Genomic DNA, 9,846 nt, shown 5'->3' on the forward strand with positions numbered 1-9,846 from the left:
AAATATCAATTTATAAATAATCATATGGCATAAAAGACGTCCCTAGTGATGTAGTCGACTGTCTAGATGCCTGTTTTACTCGCGAAACCTAATTTTTAAGCTTTGACTAAAGCCCAGTTCAATAAACACGAATAAAAAAAATTTTAATTTTTCAGTGATCCCAAATTATCGCTTATTTCTCAATATCTCCATTGTTTACGGAGTTATGGGCAATTTAAATTTCGGCTTTATAATTAGCCAAAAATATCAATTTATAAATAATCATATGGCATAAAAGACGTCCCTAGTGATGTAGTCGACTGTCTAGATGCCTGTTTTACTCGCGAAACCTAATTTTTAAGCTTTGACTAAAGCCCAGTTCAATAAAATCGAAAAAAAAAATTTCAATTTTTCAGTGATTCCAAATTATCGCTTATTTCTCAATATCTCCATTATTTACGGAGTTATGGGCAGTTTAAGTTTTGGCTTCATGATTAGCCAAAAATATTAATTATTAAATAATCTTATGGCCTAAGAGACGTCCCTAGTAATGTAGTCGACTGATTAGATGCCTTTTTTCCTGGCAAAACCTAATTTTCAAGCTTTAACTAAAGCCCAGTTCAATAAAATCGAAAAAAAAAAAATTTTAATTTTTCAGTGATCCCAAATTATCGCTTATTTCTCGATATCTCCATTATTTACGGAGTTATGGGCAGTTCAAGTTTTTGCTTTATGATAAGTTGAAAATATTAATTTTTAATCGATCTCATGGCCTAAGAGACGTCCCTAGTAATGTAGTCGACTGATTAGATGCCTTTTTTCCTGGCAAAACCTAATTTTTAAGCTTTGACTATAGCCCAGTTCAATAAAATCAAAAAAAAAAAATTTTAATTTTTCAGTGACCCCAAATTATCGCTTATTTCTCGATATCTCCATTATTTACGGAGTTATGGGCAATTTAAGTTTCGGCTTTATAATTAGCCAAAAATATTAATTTATAAATAATCTTAGGGCCTAAGAGACGTCCCTTTTAATGTAGTCGACTGTCTGGATGCCTGTTTTGATCGCGAAACCTAATTTTTAAGCTTTGACTAAAGCCCAGTTCAATAAAATCGAAAAAAAAAAATTTTAATTTTTCAGTGATCCCAAATTATCGCTTATTTCTCGATATCTCCATTATTTACGGAGTTATAGGCAGTTCAAGTTTTGGCTTTATGATTAGCCAAAAATATTAATTTATAAATAATCTTATAGCATAAAAGACGTCCCTAGTGATGTAGTCGACTGATTAGATGCCTGTTTTCCTGGCAAAACCTAATTTTTAAGCTTTGACTAAAGCCCAGTTCAATAAACACGAATAAAAAAAATTTTAATTTTTCAGTGATCCCAAATTATCGCTTTTTTCTCGATATCTCCATTATTTACGGAGTTATAGGCAATTTAAGTTTTGGCTTTATAATTAGCCAAAAATATTAATTATTAAATAATCTTATAGCCTAAGAGACGTCCCTTTTAATGTAGTCAACTGTCTGGATGCCTGTTTTACTCGCGAAACCTAATTTTTAAGCTTTGACTAAAGCCCAGTTCAATAAAATCGAAAAAAAAAATTTTAATTTTTCAGTGATCCCAAATTGTCGCTTTTTTCTCGATATCTCCATTATTTACGGAGTTATAGGCAATTTAAGTTTTGGCTTTATAATTAGCCAAAAATACTAATTTATAAATAATCTTATGGCCTAAGAGATGTCCCTAGTAATGTAGTCGACTGTCTGGATGCCTGTTTTACTCGCGAAACCTAATTTTTAAGCTTTGACTAAAGCCCAGTTCAATAAAATCGAAAAAAAATTTTTAATTTTTCAGTGATCCCAAATTATCGCTTATTTCTCGATATCTCCATTATTTACGGAGTTATGGGCAATTAAAGTTTCGGCTTTATAATTAGCCAAAAATATTAATTTATAAATATTCTTATGGCCTAAGAGACGTCCCTTGTGATGTAGTCAACTGTCTGGATGCCTGTTTTACTCCCGAAACCTAGATTTTAAGCTTTGACTAAAGCCCAGTTCAATAAAATCGAAAAAAAAAAATTTTAATTTTTCAGTGATCCCAAATTATCGCTTATTTCTCGATATCTCCATTATTTACGGAGTTATAGGCAATTTAAGTTTTGGCTTTTTAATTAGCCAAAAATATCAATTTATAAATAATCTTAAGGCCTAAGAGACGTCCCCAGTAATGTTGTCAACTTTCTAAATGCCTGTTTTACTCAGGAAACCAAATTTTCAAGCTTTGACTAAAGCCCAGTTCAATAAAATTGAAAAAAAAAATTGTAATTTTTCAGTGATCCCAAATTATCGCTTTTTTCTCGATATCTCCATTATTTACGGAGTTATGGGCAATTTAAGTTTCGGCTTTAAAATTAGCCAAAAATATTAATTTATAAATAATCTTATGGCCTAAGAGACGTCCCTAGTGATGTAGTCGACTGTCTAGATGACTGTTTTACTTGCGAAATCTAATTTTTAAGCTTTGACTAGAATCTAGTTCAATAAAATCGAAAAAAAAAATTTTAATTTTTCAGTGATCCCAAATTATCGCTTATTTCTCAATATCTCCATTATTTACAGAGTTATGGGCAGTTCAAGTTTTGGCTTTATGATAAGTTAAAAATATTAATTTTTAATCGATCTCATGGCCTAAGAGACGTCCCTAGTAATGTAGTCGACTGATTAGATGCCTTTTTTTCTGTCAAAACCTGATTTTTAAGCTTTGACTAAAGCCCAGTTCAATAAAATCGAAAAAAAAAATTTTAATTTTTCAGTGATCCCAAATTATCGCTTATTTCTCGATATCTCCATTATTTACGGAGTTATGGGCAATTTAAATTTCGGCTTTATAATTAGCCAAAAATATCAATTTATAAATAATCATATGGCATAAAAGACGTCCCTAGTGATGTAGTCGACTGTCTAGATGCCTGTTTTACTCGCGAAACCTAATTTTTAGGCTTTGACTAAAGCCCAGTTCAATAAAATCGAAAAAAAAAATTTTAATTTTTCAGTGATCCCAAATTATCGCTTATTTCTCAATATCTCCATTATTTACGGAGTTATGGGCAGTTCAAGTTTTGGCTTTATGATAAGTTGAAAATATTAATTTTTAATCGATCTCATGGCCTAAGAGACGTCCCTAGTAATGTAGTCGACTGATTAGATGCCTTTTTTCCTGGCAAAACCTGATTTTTAAGCTTTGACTTAAGCCCAGTTCAATAAAATCGAAAAAATAAATTTTCAATTTTTCAGTGATCCCAAATTATTGCTTATTTTTCGATATCTCCATTATTTACGGAGTTATGGGCAATTTAAGTTTCGGCTTTATAGTTAGCCAAAAATATTAATTTATAAATAATCTTATGGCCTAAGAGACGTCCCTTGTAATGTAGTCAACTGTCTGGATGCCTGTTTTACTCGCGAAACCTAATTTTCAAGCTTTGACTAAAGCCCAGTTCAATGAAATCGAAAAAAAAAAATTTTAATTTTTCAGTGATCCCAAATTATCGCTTATTTCTCAATATCTCCATTATTTACGGAGTTATGGGCAGTTTAAGTTTTGGCTTCATGATTAGCCAAAAATATTAATTATTAAATAATCTTATGGCCTAAGAGACGTCCCTTTTAATGTAGTCGACTGTCTGGATGCCTGTTTTACTTGCGAAATCTAATTTTTAAGCTTTGACTAGAATCTAGTTCAATAAAATCGAAAAAAAAAATTTTAATTTTTCAGTGATCCCAAATTATCGCTTATTTCTCGATATCTCCATTATTTACGGAGTTATAGGCAATTTAAGTTTTGGCTTTATAATTAGCCAAAAATATCAATTTATAAATAATCTTATGGCCTAAGAGACGTCCCCAGTAATGTTGTCAACTTTCTAAATGCCTGTTTTACTCAGGAAACCTAATTTTCAAGCTTTGACTAAAGCCCAGTTCAATAAACACGACAAAAAACAATTTTAATTTTTCAGTGATCCCAAATTATCGCTTATTTCTCGATATCTCCATTATTTATGGAGTTATGGGCAATTTAAGTTTCGGCTTTATAATTAGCCAAAAATATTAATTTATAAATAATCTTATGGCCTAAGAGACGTCCCTAGTTATGTAGTCGACTGTCTGAATGCCTGTTTTACTCGCGAAACCTAATTTTTAAGCTTTGACTAAAGCCCAGTTCAATGAAAACGAAAAAAAAAAATTTTAATTTTTTAGTGATCCCAAATTATCGCTTATTTCTCGATATCTCTATTATTTACGGAGTTATGGGCAGTTCAAGTTTCGGCTTTATAATTAGCCAAAAATATCAATTTATAAATAATCTTATGGCCTAAGAGACGTCCCCAGTAATGTTGTCAACTTTCTAAATGCCTGTTTTACTCAGGAAACCTAATTTTCAAGCTTTGACTAAAGCCCAGTTCAATAAACACGACAAAAAACAATTTTAATTTTTCAGTGATCCCAAATTATCGCTTATTTCTCGATATCTCCATTATTTATGGAGTTATGGGCAATTTAAGTTTCGGCTTTATAATTAGCCAAAAATATTAATTTATAAATAATCTTATGGCCTAAGAGACGTCCCTAGTTATGTAGTCGACTGTCTGAATGCCTGTTTTACTCAGGAAACCTAATTTTTAAGCTTTGACTAAAGCCCAGTTTAATAAAATGGGAAAAAAAAATTTTAATTTTTCAGTGATCCCGAATTATCGCTTATTTCTCGATATCTCTATTATTTACGGAGTTATGGGCAGTTCAAGTTTCGGCTTTATAATTAGCCAAAAATATTAATTTATAAATAATCTTAGGGCCTAAGAGACGTCCCTTTTAATGTAGTCGACTGTCTGGATGCCTGTTTTGATCGCAAAACCTAATTTTTAAGCTTTGACTAAAGCCCAGTTCAATAAAATCGAAAAAAAAAAATTTTAATTTTTCAGTGATCCCAAATTATCGCTTATTTCTCGATATCTCCATTATTTACGGAGTTATAGGCAGTTCAAGTTTTGGCTTTATGATAAGCCGAAAATATTAATTTTTAATCGATCTCATGGCCTAAGAGACGTCCCTAGTAATGTAGTCGACTGATTAGATGCCTGTTTTCCTGGCAAAACCTAATTTTTAAGCTTTGACTAGAACCCAGTTCAAAAAAATCAAAAAAAAAAAAATTTTAATTTTTCAGTGACCCCAAATTATCGCTTATTTTTCGATATCTTCATTATTTACGGAGTTATGGGCAGTTTAAGTTTTGGCTTCATGATTAGCCAAAAATATTAATTATTAAATAATCTTATTGCCTAAGAGACGTCCCTAGTAATGTTGTCGACTGTCTGGATGCCTGTTTTACTCGCAAAACCTAATTTTTAAGCTTTGACCAGAACCTATATCAATAAAATCGAAACAAAAAACTTTAATATTTCAGTGATCCCAAATTATCGCTTATTTCTCGATATCTCCATTATTTACGGAGTTATAGGCAATTTAAGTTTTGGCTTTATAATTAGCCAAAAATATTAATTTATAAATAATCTTATGGCCTAAGAGACGTCCCTATTACTGTAGTCGACTGATTAGATGCCTGTTTTCCTGGCAAAACCTAATTTTTAAGCTTTGACTAAAGCCCAGTTCAATAAACACGAATAAAAAAAATTTTAATTTTTCAGTGATCCCAAATTATCGCTTATTTCTCGATATCTCCATTATTTACGGAGTTATGGGCAGTTCAAGTTTTGGCTTTATGATAAGTTGAAAATATTAATTTTTAATCGATCTCATGGCCTAAGAGACGTTCCTAGTAATGTAGTCGACTGATTAGATGCCTTTTTTCCTGGCAAAACCTAATTTTCAAGCTTTGACTAAAGCCCAGTTCAATAAAATCGAAAAAAAAAAATTTTAATTTTTCAGTGATCCCAAATTATCGCTTATTTCTCGATATCTCCATTATTTACGGAGTTATGGGCACTTCAAGTTTTGGCTTTATGATAAGTTGAAAATATTAATTTTTAATCGATCTCATGGCCTAAGAGACGTCCCTAGTAATGTAGTCGACTGATTAGATGCCTTTTTTCCTGGCAAAACCTTATTTTTAAGCTTTGACTATAGCCCAGTTCAATAAAATCAAAAAAAAAAAAATTTTAATTTTTCAGTGACCCCAAATTATCGCTTATTTCTCGATATCTCTATTATTTACAGAGTTATGGGCAGTTTAAGTTTTGGCTTCATGATTAGCCAAAAATATTAATTATTAAATAATCTTATTGCCTAAGAGACGTCCCTAGTAATGTTGTCGACTGTCTGGATGCCTGTTTTACTCGCAAAACCTAATTTTTAAGCTTTGACCAGAACCTATATCAATAAAATCGAAACAAAAAACTTTAATATTTCAGTGATCCCAAATTATCGCTTATTTCTCGATATCTCCATTATTTACGGAGTTATAGGCAATTTAAGTTTTGGCTTTATAATTAGCCAAAAATATTAATTTATAAATAATCTTATGGCCTAAGAGACGTCCCTATTACTGTAGTCGACTGATTAGATGCCTGTTTTCCTGGCAAAACCTAATTTTTAAGCTTTGACTAAAGCCCAGTTCAATAAACACGAATAAAAAAAATTTTAATTTTTCAGTGATCCCAAATTATCGCTTATTTCTCGATATCTCCATTATTTACGGAGTTATGGGCAGTTCAAGTTTTGGCTTTATGATAAGTTGAAAATATTAATTTTTAATCGATCTCATGGCCTAAGAGACGTTCCTAGTAATGTAGTCGACTGATTAGATGCCTTTTTTCCTGGCAAAACCTAATTTTCAAGCTTTGACTAAAGCCCAGTTCAATAAAATCGAAAAAAAAAAATTTTAATTTTTCAGTGATCCCAAATTATCGCTTATTTCTCGATATCTCCATTATTTACGGAGTTATGGGCACTTCAAGTTTTGGCTTTATGATAAGTTGAAAATATTAATTTTTAATCGATCTCATGGCCTAAGAGACGTCCCTAGTAATGTAGTCGACTGATTAGATGCCTTTTTTCCTGGCAAAACCTTATTTTTAAGCTTTGACTATAGCCCAGTTCAATAAAATCAAAAAAAAAAAATTTTAATTTTTCAGTGACCCCAAATTATCGCTTATTTCTCGATATCTCTATTATTTACAGAGTTATGGGCAATTTAAGTTTCGGCTTTAAAATTAGCCAAAAATATTAATTTATAAATAATCATATGGCATAAAAGACGTCCCTAGTGATGTAGTCGACTGTCTAGATGACTGTTTTACTTGCGAAATCTAATTTTTAAGCTTTGACTAGAATCTAGTTCAATAAAATCGAAAAAAAAAATTTTAATTTTTCAGTGATCCCAAATTATCGCTTATTTCTCGATATCTCCATTATTTACGGAGTTATAGGCAATTTAAGTTTTGGCTTTATAATTAGCCAAAAATATCAATTTATAAATAATCTTATGACCTAAGAGACGTCCCCAGTAATGTTGTCAACTTTCTAAATGCCTGTTTTACTCAGGAAACCTAATTTTCAAGCTTTGACTAAAGCCCAGTTCAATAAACACGACAAAAAACAATTTTAATTTTTCAGTGATCCCAAATTATCGCTTATTTCTCGATATCTCCATTATTTACAGAGTTATGGGCAATTTAAGTTTCGGCTTTATAATTAGCCAAAAATATTAATTTATAAATAATCATATGGCATAAAAGACGTCCCTAGTGATGTAGTCGACTGTCTAAATGACTGTTTTATTTGCGAAATCTAATTTTTAAGCTTTGACTAGAATCTAGTTCAATAAAATCGAAAAAAAAAATTTTAATTTTTCAGTGATCCCAAATTATCGCTTATTTCTCGATATCTCCATTATTTACGGAGTTATGGGCAATTTAAGTTTTGGCTTTATAATTAGCCAAAAATATTAATTTATAAATAATCTTAGGGCCTAAGAGACGTCCCTTTTAATGTAGTCGACTGTCTGGATGCCTGTTTTGATCGCAAAACCTAATTTTTAAGCTTTGACTAAAGCCCAGTTCAATAAAATCGAAAAAAAAAAATTTTAATTTTTCAGTGATCCCAAATTATCGCTTATTTCTCGATATCTCCATTATTTACGGAGTTATAGGCAGTTCAAGTTTTGGCTTTATGATAAGCCGAAAATATTAATTTTTAATCGATCTCATGGCCTAAGAGACGTCCCTAGTAATGTAGTCGACTGATTAGATGCCTGTTTTCCTGGCAAAACCTAATTTTTAAGCTTTGACTAGAACCCAGTTCAAAAAAATCAAAAAAAAAAAAATTTTAATTTTTCAGTGACCCTAAATTATCGCTTATTTCTCGATATCTTCATTATTTACGGAGTTACGGGCAGTTCAAGTTTTAGCTCCATGATTAGCCAAAAATATTAATTATTAAATAATCTTATTGCCTAAGAGACGTCCCTAGTAATGTAGTCGACTGATTAGATGCCTTTTTTCCTGGCAAAACCTAATTTTCAAGCTTTAACTAAAGCCCAGTTCAATAAAATCGAAAAAAAAAAAATTTTAATTTTTCAGTGATCCCAAATTATCGCTTATTTCTTGATATCTCCATTATTTACGGAGTTATGGGCAGTTCAAGTTTTTGCTTTATGATAAGTTGAAAATATTAATTTTTAATCGATCTCATGGCCTAAGAGACGTCCCTAGTAATGTAGTCGACTGATTAGATGCCTTTTTTCCTGGCAAAACTTAATTTTTAAGCTTTGACTATAGCCCAGTTCAATAAAATCAAAAAAAAAAAAATTTTAATTTTTCAGTGACCCCAAATTATCGCTTATTTCTCGATATCTCCATTATTTACGGAGTTATGGGCAGTTCAAGTTTTGGCTTTATGATAAGTTGAAAATATTAATTTTTAATCGATCTCATGGCCTAAGAGACGTCCCTAGTAATGTAGTCGACTGATTAGATGCCTTTTTTCCTGGCAAAACCTAATTTTTAAGCTTTGACTATAGCCCAGTTCAATAAAATCAAAAAAAAAAAAATTTTAATTTTTCAGTGACCCCAAATTATCGCTTATTTCTCGATATCTCCATTATTTACGGAGTTATGGGCAATTTAAGTTTCGGCTTTATAATTAGCCAAAAATATTAATTTATAAATAATCTTAGGGCCTAAGAGACGTCCGTTTTAATGTAGTCGACTGTCTGGATGCCTGTTTTGATCGCGAAACCTAATTTTTAAGCTTTGACTAAAGCCCAGTTCAATAAAATCGAAAAAAAAAAATTTTAATTTTTCAGTGATCCCAAATTATCGCTTATTTCTCGATATCTCCATTATTTACGGAGTTATAGGCAGTTCAAGTTTTGGCTTTATGATTAGCCAAAAATATTAATTTATAAATAATCTTATAGCATAAAAGACGTCCCTAGTGATGTAGTCGACTGATTAGATGCCTGTTTTCCTGGCAAAACCTAATTTTTAAGCTTTGACTAAAGCCCAGTTCAATAAACACGAATAAAAAAATTTTAATTTTTCAGTGATCCCAAATTATCGCTTTTTTCTCGATATTTCCATTATTTACGGAGTTATAGGCAATTTAAGTTTTGGCTTTATAATTAGCCAAAAATATTAATTATTAAATAATCTTATGGCCTAAGAGACGTCCCTTTTAATGTAGTCAACTGTCTGGATGCCTGTTTTACTCGCGAAACCTAATTTTTAAGCTTTGACTAAAGCCCAGTTCAATAAAATCGAAAAAAAAAATTTTAATTTTTCAGTGATCCCAAATTATCGCTTATTTCTCGATATCTCCATTATTTACGGAGTTATGGGCAATT

The sequence above is a fragment of the Copidosoma floridanum genome, unplaced genomic scaffold, assembly GCF_036245765.1.
Source record: "Copidosoma floridanum isolate Cflo_tuat_1 unplaced genomic scaffold, Cflo_Japanese_pri ptg000007l, whole genome shotgun sequence".
NCBI lineage: Eukaryota > Metazoa > Arthropoda > Insecta > Hymenoptera > Encyrtidae > Copidosoma > Copidosoma floridanum.